Source organism: Phyllostomus discolor, chromosome 7, assembly GCF_004126475.2.
Source record: "Phyllostomus discolor isolate MPI-MPIP mPhyDis1 chromosome 7, mPhyDis1.pri.v3, whole genome shotgun sequence".
In the NCBI taxonomy this organism is placed as follows: Eukaryota; Metazoa; Chordata; class Mammalia; order Chiroptera; family Phyllostomidae; genus Phyllostomus; species Phyllostomus discolor.
The window spans coordinates 39,146,732-39,161,158 of NC_040909.2; positions in this window are offsets into that span (position 1 = coordinate 39,146,732).

Consider the following 14,427-nt stretch of genomic DNA (forward strand, 5'->3'; position numbering starts at 1 on the left):
CTGGGTTGCAGGCCAGGTTTCCTGGTGCAGGGCACATAAGAGGCAACCACACGTTGATATTCCTCTCCCACTCTTTCTCCCTCTTTTCCCCTCTGTCTAAAAATAAATAAATAAAATCTTTTCTTAAAAGTGTAACTCTAGAAAGCAATAACAATATCCTTATGCAAAATAATACCCTGGAATATAATAATCAGTTTTGCTTCTAAATATAAACAAACAAATAACTGAATTTAAAATTTAAAATGAAAAAATTTTTCCCCTGAAAGCTTGAGCCAAAAACGTGGGTGCACACTATAACCAGGAGCGCGCTGTACATGGCAAAATACAACAATCTTTTCTCTTTGTTCAACTGAAGGTGCTATTACAGACACAGACACAAGAGGTCGTTGTAACCAGTGGGCTCAGGCAAAGCAAGGTTTCCTAGCAACAGAAAAAATACCAAGGAGAAAACTTCCTGAGAGTGGTTATCTGGGGCATTCTGGCTCCTGCACCTGCCAGGTCAGCCTGAGGTCAGCTTCTGGCACCTGGAAAGTTTCTGTTGGGTCTAAGAGTACCCTTGACCTTTCCTGATGAGAGGGGCTCTTCTTCCAAATGCAAGATCAATTCTGCAGAAGCGGGGAGGCTGCACATTCACATCGCTGAGCTTGCTTTTCCTGCTAGTGTCAGATAATGACACCCTCAGGCTTTTGGTAGAGGCCCCTGTAGGTAAAACTTCAAACAAGTCTAGTGTTCTTTCAGAAAATGGAGGGAGTTAAGAAGGACCTTTGCCCACAGCTTTCTAAGGCTCCAGGTCACAAAAAAAGAAAGCCTTTAAGAGTTGACTTGTACCCTGGCTGGTGTGGCTCAGTGGATTGAGCATTGGCCTGTGAACCAAAGGGTCACCAATTTGATTCCAAGTCAGGGCACATGCCTGGGTTGTAGGCCAAGTGCCCAGTTGGGGGCATGTAAGGGGCAACCATCCAATGTTTCTCTCCCCCTCTTTCTAGCTTCCTCTCTCTCTAAAAATAAATAAAATCTTTAAAAAAAAAAGGAGTTGAGATGTGGTGGAAGTTTTCTGGATTGTTGACAAAACAGAACTTCAATTTTAAAAAATAGATAAATAGGTATATTTGAGGCTAAGTGGGTTGAGTAATAATAATAAATACATGCAAAATACAGCTTTCCCAGACTTTACATAATTTCATAATTATTCTGGTATCACTCCATTTTGTAGATAAAGAAACTGCAATGTTAATTTCAATGATGAGAAGTCCAGAGCTTTCCTCCTAACCCAATTTACAAAGGAATAAATGTTAACTAGTAATTTATTTTTAAAGGTGAGAAGCTGTTAATTGTCTCTGGTAAAGAAATAAAAATTAAAACAATAGGGAAGTAACTTATTTTCTCCATCAGATGTTTAAAATCATACCACTCCACACTAGGGAGACCAGCTGAAAACTGGCCATCTCGTACAATGCCAGTGGCAGTGGAAAATGGCAACGGCTGTTCCGGAGAGCACTCTGGCCTCACCTAGCAGGAACCATGAAAATGTTTCTTTCTTTTCATCCAGCAACCGTACTTCTGAGAACCTGTCTGAAGGGCATAATTTGAAGTTTGAGAAAAGGTGTACATACAAATATTGGTGGCAGCATTATTTACAATGGCAAAATATGGAAAATATAAGGGAAACAGGTGACTAAGGAAACAACCATATTAAATAACATTAATGCCTACATTTAAAAAAATGATGATTCCGAAGCCTGTGGCATCATGGGAATGCATGTGTAATATTAAAAGAAAAAAAAAGCCCTGGCTGGTGTAGCTCAGTGGATTGAGCACGGGCTGGGAACCAAAGTGTCCCAGGTTCGATTCCCAGCCAGGGTACATTCCTGGGTTGCAGGCTATAACCCCCAGCAACCGCACATTGATGTTTCTCTCTCTCTCTCTCTCTCTCTCTCCCTGCCTTCCCTCCCTAAAAAAAATAAATAAATAATCTTAAAAAAAAAAGAAAAAGAAAAAAAAAGCTGCTATAAAATGGCCTGCAAAGTAATCAAGCTTGAAAATACCTAACATCCCATGGATGTGGGGATAGAAGTAAAGAGGGGGAAAGGAAAGAACATTTGGGAGATGGGAATGCATTTTTCCTTTCTATTTTTTTTTAATAACTTTTTTCTCCCCTTTCACTTACACTCAGAGTTTACTTTTTCTTTCCCCCCATTTGTTTATACTATTAGGTATTTTTCTCATATCAGTTGGCAATGTAATGTTCATTTACTCCAGGAATGTCAGAAAATATAAGAACATTAAAATACTCCCACTCACGAAAAAAACAGTCTAGTAACAGCTTAGAGCAGTGGTTCTTAAACTTCAACATACATCACACCTCCTGGAGGGCTTGTTAAAACCTGGTTTGCTGGACCCCACCCTAGAATTTCTGATTCAGTAGGTACAGGGTGGGGCTCAAGAATTTGCATGTTTGACAAGTTCCCAGGCCATGCCCGTCCAACAGACCACACTGCTTATCGTGGCAAAATTAAAAACACAGAAGAACAGGTGACCAAGGCAACAAGGACCACTGCCTTGGTATGTAGCCTTATAAAGTTTTTCTGTAATACAGTGGAAAATACATTTCACAAAATAAAAAATAACATGGGGATAAAAATGAAAAATAATGAAAGGAAAAAAATCCCAACTCTGCCTCTAGTTATCTGTGTGATCATGGGCAAATTACCTCTTCTCTCCATGCCCATTACCTCATCTGTAAAATGGGAATAATATCAGTGCTTGCCACAAAAGATGTTTGAAGACTAATAGGCATTTTCACACAGAGAGTGCTCAGTAACCATCAGCTCTCACGAGTAAGGGAGTCGCATTACTTTTGGTACTTAGATTCCTTTTAGAATCCTTATTATATTTGAATAGTTATTATATTTGAATAGTAATTTTATTTTCTCCTGATAAATTAAAAGAACATAGATTAATTTATTTTCTCCTATGTCAAAATTAAAATATGGTGTGTCCTAAAAAAAGAAAAGTCTATGTGTCACACAGATTTCTCACCAAAAAATGATGGATGTTTAGGCTGTTTTTTCAGGAGCATTCTTGTAGCTAAATCTTTGGTGTATTTTTAATTATTAATTATCTGAATAATTAAGATGGCCATAATTATTACCTTATTAACCTAATTATTAAAGTTATTAGCATTAAGTTTCCAATTTCAGAAATGAAATTGTGGGGTCAAAAGACCTGTGTGTTTTTTAAGCTTTTAATATATATCGTGAAATTACCACCACAGAATCTAATATTTGCCACATGCTGTGCAAATGTATCATCTCATTTAATCCTCGAAATTCGTTCAGCATCTGTTCACCGAATGCTCCTTTGTGCCAGCTATTTTAGGGACTCAGAGATGAGCAAGACACAACAACCTATGAGGCAGATAGTATTATTAATTCTGTTGCATGGATGAGGAGACCCGTGCAAGACAGAGAGTAGCTTAGAGCTGCTCCATCATTTGCACAAGAAAGGCACTGGTGGCTCTGGGTGGCCTTGTCCTGCATTGTTCCATATGGACAGATGGCAACATTAATTCTGGGTGGTGACTCTTTGCTCTTTTTTTTTTTTCCATCGAGATCCTGGAAAAATCAAATGAGGGAACATCCTGGCATGTAGCTTAGGAAACAAAGCTCATCCAAAATCTGCCAGGAATAAAAGCTAACAAAACTTTTTCAACTGATTTGGAGGTCCCACTCTTCAGAAATTAGGTACAACTGGCCCCCTATGCTCCCAAAGTTGGACTTGTGAGGAAAACGTCTAGCAAAAAGCCTGATAGGTGTTTGGAGACATGTAGCAGTTCCTTCAGATTAGCTCTCACTTTCCTAAATTAGCTCCAAATGCTCCTATTGTCTGACTAGCTTAGTGGTTAAATGCAAAAGCTTGTGAATTAAACAGATTTGACAAAGCAGAAAGTTTACAATAAATGCACTGCTTTTATAACTCTCTAAGTTTTAGTTTCCTCATCTGTAAAATGGGTCCAGGAATACTTTCTTCAGAGATCTCTATGCAAGATATAAAGGATTCAGGGATAGTGGTCACTATCTATTTCCGTTTTAATTCACTAATCTGACCCGTGCAAAACCCAGCTGTTGGACTACCCCAGACTCAACCAAATAGTAGCTCAGATTGCAGTGAGTGCATTTGATGTGGTAGCTTTGTTAGAAAGATTAAGAAAGCTTCAGGTTAATGGTATTGAACCATTGATCTGACTTATACATTCTTTTCCATCCCTAATAACAACCAGAAACAGTTCACTTTTATGTGAGGCAGACAACAAAACACACCATCCACCTCAAGGCTTTGTTAACTCTTTTGCCCTCTGTCATTACACACCTGGGTGTTCTGCAAAATACCACATTGGTTTGCTTTACTAATGAAATAGTGTTATTAGGACTCAATGAACAAGACATGGTTTTGGAGAGCAGGAGATAAAACCCTATGAGAATTAAGGGCTCCAGAGGATGGTCAATTAACCCTATTTTTAGTGGCTTACCACACCAGTGTAGTTACAGGGAGGGCCAGTGAACTGGGGTCTACTAGAACAACCCCTGCAAAGTAAAGGGCATATGAAGGTATCGTATCTCCCACCTTTCAGAGGGAAGCACAACCCCTGGTAGATAGATCTCTGTAGGCTGGGGTGAGCATATTTTATACTTGGGAATACCAATCCAAACTATTTTCTTTCTTCCTTTCCTTTCCTTTCCTTTCCTTTCCTTTCCTTTCCTTTCCTTTCCTTTCCTTCCCTTCCCTTCCCTTCCCTTCCCTTTCCCTTCCCTTCCCTTCCCTTCCCTTCCCTTCCCTTCCCTTCCCTTCCCTTCCCTTCCCTTTTATTGATTTTTAGAGAGAGAGGAAGGGAGAGAGAGAGATAGAAACATCGATTTGTTGTTCCCTTATTTATGCATTCACTGCTTGATTCTCTTCCCCCCTTCCCACAACTAGCTGATTCTTATATGTGCTCTAACTTGGGATTGAACCTGCAACCTTGGCCTATCAGGACACTGCTCTAACCAACTGGGCTACTTGACCAAGGTCCCAATCTATTTTCTGAGTGACATGGAAGGCTGACAACTCCAAGCAGTCCTGGGCAGAGAAGATCTTTGCAATAGATCTAGGCTGTACTGCAAACAGCTTTGCCCCTTGAGCCATATGACCTGGGAGACCCTGTGGTATTAGAGGTACCTGTGGCAAGAAAAAATGCCATGTTTTTAGGGCAAGCCCCAATAAGATAGGCACAATCTAGAGCAAGGCCATTCAATCTACAGCAAAGAATTATCGCCTTTTGAGAAACTCCTGGGGTGGGTTCTGGTCAAGATGGAGCACCTGGCTATGGGACATTAAGTGATCCTATAGCCAAAAAAGCCCATCACAAGTTGGGATCTGTCAGACCTACCAAGTCACAAAGTCAGGTGAGCTCAACAGCAACCCAAATCAAGATAGTACATCTAGGACCAGGCACACAAAGGGCAGGGTGCCCAACCAAGCTTCACAGTGGGTGGCCCAAACCCCCATGTCCTCTAGCAATGTTGCACTAACACCTCTCCTTCATCTCACACCTGTGGTGATAAGGCTTCTTTACAGCCAGCTGACAAGGGGGAAAATGCCAAGCTTGATTCACAGGTGGGTCTGTTTGGTAGGTGGGTATAAGATGAAAATGAAAGATAGCTACGCTATAGCCTCACTCAGAAGTGACCCTTGAAGACAGTAATGAGATGGAATCTTTCCAAAGGGCAGGCCTTTGTGCAATACACCTGGGCATCCTCCTTGTGGACAAGAGGAGTGGCCTGAGGAAAGAATAAATACAGACTTATGGACAGTGTCAAAAACAGGAAGGAGAAATATTGGAAGACTGGGGAAAAGGAGGCCTATAAAAGAGGGTTGTGTGGGCCCACTGGAACAGGCACAAAAATTGAAGATCTTCTGTATCACATGTTAATGTTCACCAGACAGGATCCATCATGGAAGAGGTACTGCACAGCCAAGTGGACAGAGTGATTCAACCAGGTCAGTAGCAGCCTGTCATTGACTGTCCCAGTTTTGGCATAAGAGATTCATAATGGAGAAGCTATGTGTCAGGGATAGGGGTTGGCATTCACTACGAATGATCTGGCTACTGCCACAGCTAAACGTCCAATTTTCCAGCAACAAAGATCACCATAGAGATGTCAATGTGGCATCATCCTTTGAGGAACCTCATCAACCACATGGTAGGAAGTTAATTACATTGAATTTCTTCTACCTGGAAGGAGAAGCTATTCATCTTAACCAGGACATCAATTTTGGGGATGAGTTTGCCTTTCCTGTGTACTGGGTCTCAGCCATTCTAAGACTTGCAAAGTGATCCACTGACAGTTGGTCTCAGGTAACCTCACTTTTGACCAAGGGACTCAGTGTACAGCAAAGGAGGTACAGGCATGGGTGCCTGACCACAGGATTCACTAGGACATGCTGCACGGCTCAGAAGCTACTGGCCTTTGGAGGACTTTGGAGCTGATACCTACATCTAAGCTAATCACACTGGACCCCAAGGAGAGAACAAATTTTGGGATTTCTCCCAGCCTGAAAGTATTATCTCATTTCTACCCCATAGACCTGTAAGAAGTAAGTACTTCCTAATTCTTTAGCCCTTAATTTTTTGACTTGTATCCTTTTTCTCTTCCACGCATGCAATAAATTCTTCCTGAAAGCTATTGTACTGCCATGCTCTCTTGAGAACTATTGGCCAAAAGCTGCTTCCCACAGACCTCCCTGGCCTCCCTGAAGGTTTTCTTGGTCAATACCTGGCAAGGCGGCAGCCCTGTTGGGCCAAAGGCTCTGTCATTCCTTCCCTTTCCCAGACATCTAAGCGGATCCAAGACTCCAGGTTTCTAGAATCCTGGTAGGAGGTAGGCTCAGAGTCCATTTCTGTTCTTCTCTCAGGTGGTTTATACCCCTTGCCAATCTAATAGTCTCTAGAAAACTCTATTCTATGCCCAAAAGGTGTGATCAGCAGGACACTGAGAAATGATGTTTCCTTTCAGTAACAACCACTTTCCTGTTGTCTCCTAATGGAATCTGACTTTCCTTAGAGGTGGCGATGATGTCATGTTGGAGGTGCCTACTGCACCCAGGCCACCTTAGAGCGGGCTCCGAGACCCCTGTGTCTCTGGCTGCCCTGACTTTTCCTCTGCTAAGACCATGTTCTCACAGACAACAAGAGTGATCACAGGTGAGGGAAACAGTTAGTAACCTTAAAACCTGCCCTTCCTCCTCGTACCCCAACCCTGCCCTTGATGTTGTGTGGGTGCTGTTGTGAGTTAGGTTTGCATATTACAGAATTCTTATATTAAAAACATTTTGTAGGTCTAAAAATAAAAAGCACTTCAGCTAGAAAAAACAGATGCAACTGAGGCACCAATTGGAAAATGATATCTGTGTGAATGAGCATCACCTTCTAGGATGCAGTATTCATTATAGAGTAATTACCAGGGGTTAGTGCTGTCTATAAAAAGTAGAATACATGCATACCTAGGAGACACTGCAGTTCGATTCCAGACCATGGCAATGGAGTGACTATCGCAATACACGAGTCACAAGAATTTTTGGTTTCCCAGTACATACAAATGTTATGTTTACGCTGTATTGTAGTTTATTACATGTGCAATAGCATTATGGCTAAAAAGGCAATGTACATACCTTAATTAAAAGTACTTTATTGCTTAAAAATGCCAAACATCATGTGAGCCTTCAGTGAGGCTGTTTTTACTGGGCAGGGGGAGGGTCTCTCCTTCAATTTGTAAAAAACGCAGTATTTGATAAGCACATTTAAGCAAAGCATGATAAAACAAGATATGCTTGTAAATGATCTGGGAATAAGGGATAGTTAAGAGTGATTCCTCTCCCACACTCCCCGTGAGCCTCTGGGAGAATTTGGGCTTCCTGCACCCACAGCTCCAGACCCCGTAGGGCTCAGCGGTCTTGGCTCACAGCAAGCAATGCTTCCACCAGGAGACAGGAGAGTCCTATTATACTTTAAACCATAATCGCTGCCTGATCTTTTGAGGCTCCTTGTGCCACGAGACTGGCAGGCAGAATGAGGAGTCAGCCTCCTGGCAAGCGAATGGACCATGACATCAAAGGAGGCAGGGCTGCTGTTATACAACAGGACAGGGAAGAATACATGTGACACTGCAGGTGACCTACTCGAGTGCTTCTTTTTCCTGTCTGACCAATTTTGTGGGTAAGTAGATGGACAGAGCAACCATGTCTAAGATAAACATGGTGAGCAGGGTCCCAGACCCCTTAAAGATGCAGGTCTGGGCCATCTTGCCAGGTAAGCCACCTAGGCCAGCAGAGGTATGAGCTGAGCTTTAGGGGTCTAAAGTGGGTCATAGAAGAGGGAGATAATGAGTAGACCAGCTGTAGCGTGAGAGCCATAGCTCATTACACTAACCCTTTAAAGTTTCCTCAGGAAAAAGAAAGGAATCTGAATCCAGGAGGAGCTGCTCTCAGATGGCGTGAACTTATTTTACAAAGCAAAGGCCACAGAACTGTAGTGAATGCTGTGGTGTGTGCCGAAGTCTTCCTCAGGACTAAGGCATGCACTCCCCAGCTGCCAAGAGTCTTGCCCTGTAATAGACAGGGGATACCCTGTCCAAGGTTACAGCCCCTCCTTCCAGGCCGCCCCAGGCAATGACTAGACAATAGAGGGGTACAAATACCTGGACCTGTTTTGTCATTTGAGGACAACTCTGAAGGGCCATCCTGTTTTTAGAGCTCTGGGTTCTGTCGGAATGCCACGGCATTTCATCTTCTCTCTGTGAAATTCTACTGTCCTCACTCCCTCACAAGTGTTGTTCCTGAGAGCACTGCCCAGTCCATTGCCTGCCAGCAAACCTCCTCCTCAGAGTTTGTTTCCCCGGGAACCTGGCCCAACACTGCACATCCTCAACTGCGAAAGTTAATGTCAAAGCGTTTCCCAAGAAGGTTGTACCAACTTACAGACTCCTACCAACAATGCATGAGCATTCCATTTGCTCAACATCCTTGCCAAATCCTGGCATTGTTAGGCTTTTTATTTTTAGCCAGCCTGATGGGTGTGAAATGGAATCCCATTGTGGTTTGGATTTGCATTTCCCTGATGACTAATGAGGCTGAGCACCTTTTCATGGAGGTTTCTGGCCCTGTGGTGTCACTCCTGGGGAACGTCCCCAGCTCTTTTGCCAGTTCCGTTGTCACAGACCCATCAGTTAGTGCTGTCTCCTAATGGTGTAAGGGCAGGGTTAAACCCATGGAATTTAAATGGCTTTTCCAAAGGCCACCAACTTGATGGGTCCTTCGGTCCTCTTCTAACCTGACCTTGGAGCAACATGAGGTTTGGTGCTCCACTCTCTCCTCCCATCATCTTCTTTTCTTGGCTTTCTCGACAATGTACAGTCCTCTACCTCTCTGGCTGCCCTTTCTCTGTCTCTTTGGCAGGCTCAACCTCCTGCAAAGAAAGGCACAGCTGTTAAATGTTGGGGTTCCTCAAGTTGTAGTCCTCGGCACTCTTCTCATCTTACTCTGACCTGCACTCTAGGCAAGCTCACATGTACTCCCAACCATGGTTATACACCAAGGACTCCCACATTTCTCTCCTTTGGCACTTCGATGTGACTCCTCAAAGCTCCATCTTAGCCTACCCAAAGTGGATATCATGACTTCCCTCTGTTGGAGAAACTTCTCTGGGCTGAGAGACCAGAGATAGAGGCTGACAACTCCAGCCTCTTTTGATGACACCAAATGGTTTTCAAGGGAACTATGTAACATATAACAAGGCTTGTCTTGGGTAACAGGAAGATGACATGTGGCGGGTGCCAAAGTGTTATATAGAATAGGCGAGATGGATAGGAGCACTGGGGTGTGACACACTCCAGATGAGAGAAAAGCACCTTATCTACTCGCCCTCAACAGAACAAGGGTCTGTTCCAGGAAACAGCATGCCTGGGGCACAGGGAAGGGTTGGTCAGACACTCCCCGAGGGGTTTTATGGGAAGCAATCTCTGTTCTGGCTTAGATCTAGATGGATCTAGCTCTAGGGTCCAGCAGCAGTCCCATCACTGAACACAAAGTCGCTATTATTAGCCTCCAGTCCATGGGTGAGGAAACAGAAGCACAGAGATGATAAATGAATTACCCAAGACCACACAGCTAGGAAGTGGCAGTGATAGGATTTAAACTCAGGCAGTCTGGTCCCCAAGTGTGACTATAAGCATTACGTCACACTGCCCACACCAGAGATACTAAGCACTTTCCTCTACTTACTTTTCTCAAACTAGTATTTGCTTTCTGATAATAATAATAAAAAAAATACATGCCCATAAAAATACAAACAGCAAAGTTTAAAGAAGCAAGTAACAATGTTCCAGGCTCTTACTACCCAGCCCTCCCCAGAAGTAGCATATCAGGTCACCTCCACAGATGCCAACAAGAGCATGTTATAAAAAAATGAGGTAATATTCATAGGTAACAAAAACTGACAACCAGGAGAGAATGGTCTAGAGCTCACACTTGTGAGCCATTCAGTCTGGGTTCAGACCTCCCAGCTCTTCCTTTGCCTGTGTGATCCTGGGCAGTTCCTCTTAAGTTTGAGCTTCCCTTCTGTAAAATGGGGCTGATGGTAGTCCAACCTTATAGACTGTCCTTCAAATTCAGTGAGATAATACATACAGGAGAAAAGCATAGTATGGTGCCTGGTATCTGGTGAGCACTCAAAAAAATTGAGTTAAGGTGATCGTTATTCACAGCTGATGTATGCTCCTTCAGTCAGTGAGCCTCTTGCCCAGGGAAGATCCAATTCTGGCCACAGGGAGAGAAACAAAGAGTGAAAGCTGCAGGCAGTCTGAGAGCTGAGGTGAGGCCCCTTATGTGACCAACCCAGACTGTGGCCAGGGGTCCAGGAGCAGTTTAGAAAGTGAGGTGCATGGAGGGGCGGCAGGATACATATAATGTGCTGGCGTTCGGGGTAAAGGCTGGAGGAGTGAAGGCCAGACATAACCTGCCCTCTAATGAGGAGGACTCTCTCCTGTATACTCAGTAAAATGTTCTTCCGGTGCTGAATTTGCCCTGCAGTCTCCTCCCTCCAAGTAAATAGGTGTTGCTATTTCTGAGCAAGGCCCATGATAAAAATACTTGCTTAGCTTTGGAGAGATTTTTTTTTTTAAGCCATGAAAATAACAGGGCAGTAGGCTGTCTATTTTAGGTTGAGACCTTTGGCTCGCTTTCAAAGTCACGGCCCAAATGAGACCTATTTAGAAACAGGTCACTGCACACTTTGCACGCGTTCATCGTTTGGTAGAACAAGCCTGGATGGGTGCACTCTGGGCCTGTTCCCGCGGGGTGCAGCGTTGGAGGGAATTTAGGACCATTGTTTATGCCGGAATGTAAATACGAGCCCTGGCGTCTCCCCCCAAGCCTCAGAGCACGCCCCTCACCCCTCCCACCCACACCTCCACCCCACCCCCGCTAGGGCTCCCGCGCTAGTGTTCTTAGGAGGCGGAGCTGCGGCGTGTCTACTCCCTCACCACTTTAGGAATCCTGGGTCAGTGTGGGGCTGGGGTATAGGAAATGCTCCCCACCTTCTCTGTAAATCGGCAGGGCAAGCTATAAGCGTCAGAACCAAGCAGGGGTTCTAGTTGGGCTACAATTGTCTATCCTCCGTGGGACAAAGGGTGCCTTTGGGGACTGAGAAAGACAATCTGGACGGGAGATCTGAGATAGAGTGGAAAGCACCTGAGCAGAGTTTAGTTTGAATCTTGGCCCTGGCCTCGCTAGCTGTGTGTTCTTGGGGAGGTAACTTCACTTCTTTGATCCCTTGTTTTCTTGGTGAAATGGAGATAATAAAGCAAACCTTTAGGACTATTGGGGGGATTAAAAATAGTGTGTTTTTAAAAGCATCTAGAGCGGTCATGAAGTCTGGAAACAGAGGAATTTTCGGAATAAGTGGTTTATTTATAACAAACATAATAAAGTTTTCTGTATTTCCAGACTTGAGGGTCACTGTGTGTTAATAATAATTGCTTGTACTTATTTTGTGCCAGGCACTGTTCTAAAGGCTTTACATGGATCAACTCATTAATTCTTCATAACAATCCTGTGAAGTAGGCACTACAACATTCCCATTTTACAGATGAGAAAACTGAGGCTCCAAAGTTAAATGACTTACCTACCCAAAGCCACACAACTACCAAGTGGCAGAACCAAGAATCAAACATAGGCAGTTAGCCATTATACTATAGTTAACTATTCTGCTATAGTTGCTTTTCTAATACAACCAATGTCTTAGCACTCAGATAATTCTAATAGATAAAAATAATGACAATGACAATTATGATGGTTGCAGAGTCCCAGAATTACCTTGTGACTGTGGTCTTAACCTTCTACCTTTCTCAGTCAAAAACACTCTGAAAAATATTTTTAAAAAAGAAAAAAAAGGATATTCCGAACATATTTGGGAGGTAGTTGGCAAATTTTCCTTTGCCACATCTGTTAGGTGAGAAGTGGACTCTCAGTGTTGTCTCTCTTAGGATGGTGACTATCTTTTAACATGTTTGATTTATTCGCATGTTTTTTTTTCTGTGAATTGTCTTTTCATATCCTTTGATTATTTTTCCATTGGGCACTTTGTCTTTTCTTAATGATTTTTGGAGCGCCCTTTTTATACGAAAGAAACCAGTCCTTTGTCTGTGAATTGAACTGCAAATATGTTTTTCCAGCGTGCCTGCCATCTGACCTTTGATTTTGCTTACAGTATTTATTACCATGCAGAAATTTGACTTTTATGTGGTTGAATTTATCAACCTTTCTTTTCAGCTTCTGGCATTTGTATCATGCTTAGAAATGCCTCCTCTGCACTGAATTTTTTTTTTAACTTTTACTTGTTTTCCTCTAGTATGCATATGGTTTCAGTTTTTACGTTTAAATTTTCAGGTTTTTGAATTTCATTTTGGTGTAATTTCCAAGTTAGATATCAAACTTTTGTTCTTTTTCTTTAGGAGCTAGGAAAACAACACTTTGGGTCCCATTTTTCTATGTGCCTGGTACTTCCAAGTTCAGCGTGGGATAATTTCTGTCCAGTTGTCCTTGGGTTCCAGTTTTAATAGAGAAATCTGGTCTTAATTTGGTGTGTTAGTTTCCAGGGCTGCCATAACAAAGTAATGCAAACTGGGTGGTTTAAAAAAAAAAACCCAGAAATTTATTCTGTCATAGTTCTGGAGGCTGGAAGACCCAGATCAAGGTGTCAGCAGGACTGTGCTTCCTCTGAGACTCGGTAGAGTCCTTCCTTGCCTTTCTCTCGGCTTCTGCTGGTGGCCAGCAATCCTTAGTGTTCCTTGGCTTGCAGCTCCATCACTCTAGTTTTTGCCTCTGTTGTCACATAACATTCTCCCTATGTGTCTCTGTCTTCTGTTATAAGGACATTAGTCATATTGGGCTAGTGTCCATCTTACTTCCGGAAGACCTCTTCTCTGCTTGGTTACGTCTACAAAGACTATTCCCAAATAAGACCACATTAGCAGGTTGTGGGGGTTAGGGTTTCAACATATCCTTTTTTATTTGGGGGGACACAATTCAGGCCTTAAGTTTGGTTCCTCAAATTATCTAACTTCCAGCCACAGCTGGTGTGGATCAGTGGATTGAGTGCTGGCCTGTGAACTGAAAGGTCGCCAGTTTGATTCCCAGTCAGGACATGTGCCTGGGTTGTGGGCCAGGTCCCCAGTTAGGGGCATGAGACAGGCAACTGATCAATGTGTCTCACACGTTGATGTTTCTCTCCCTCTCTTATCCCTCCCTTCCTCTCTCTCTAAAAGTAAATAAATAAAATCTTTTAAAAATTTGTCTAAATTCCAGAGGAGATAGTTTAAAAGTTATAGGATAAATCATAAAGAAAAACATCAAAATATAGATGAAAGACTTCTGTGGCTTAAAAACACCCAAAACTACCCCAACAATAATTATATCTACAAAATCACTAAAAATAAATAAAACAGTTTCAAAATAAAAAGGCAAATAAACGGCTAGGAACAAACACTTGCAGTCAGTATGTAAGGTGTTAATTTCTTTCTCATAAAAAATAATTCACACATACTGATAAGAAAAAATGCCACTCCCCCAGTAGTCAAAGGTCATGAACAGATAGGTCAGAAAGCAGGGAACATGTGTGTGGGAAAATATTCACCTGCACAATTAATCAGAGAGATACAACTTAAAGCAGTGCTAAAGTACTTTTTTTTTTCTAATAACCAGCAGGAAAAAAATTACAATATTTTGTGCTGGCAAAGGGATAGTGAAGCTGGCAATCTCATATGCCACCAGGGGCCCGCATGTTTTGGAAAACAAGTTAGCGCTATAGATCAAGGACCATAAAAATGTTTATTCCAG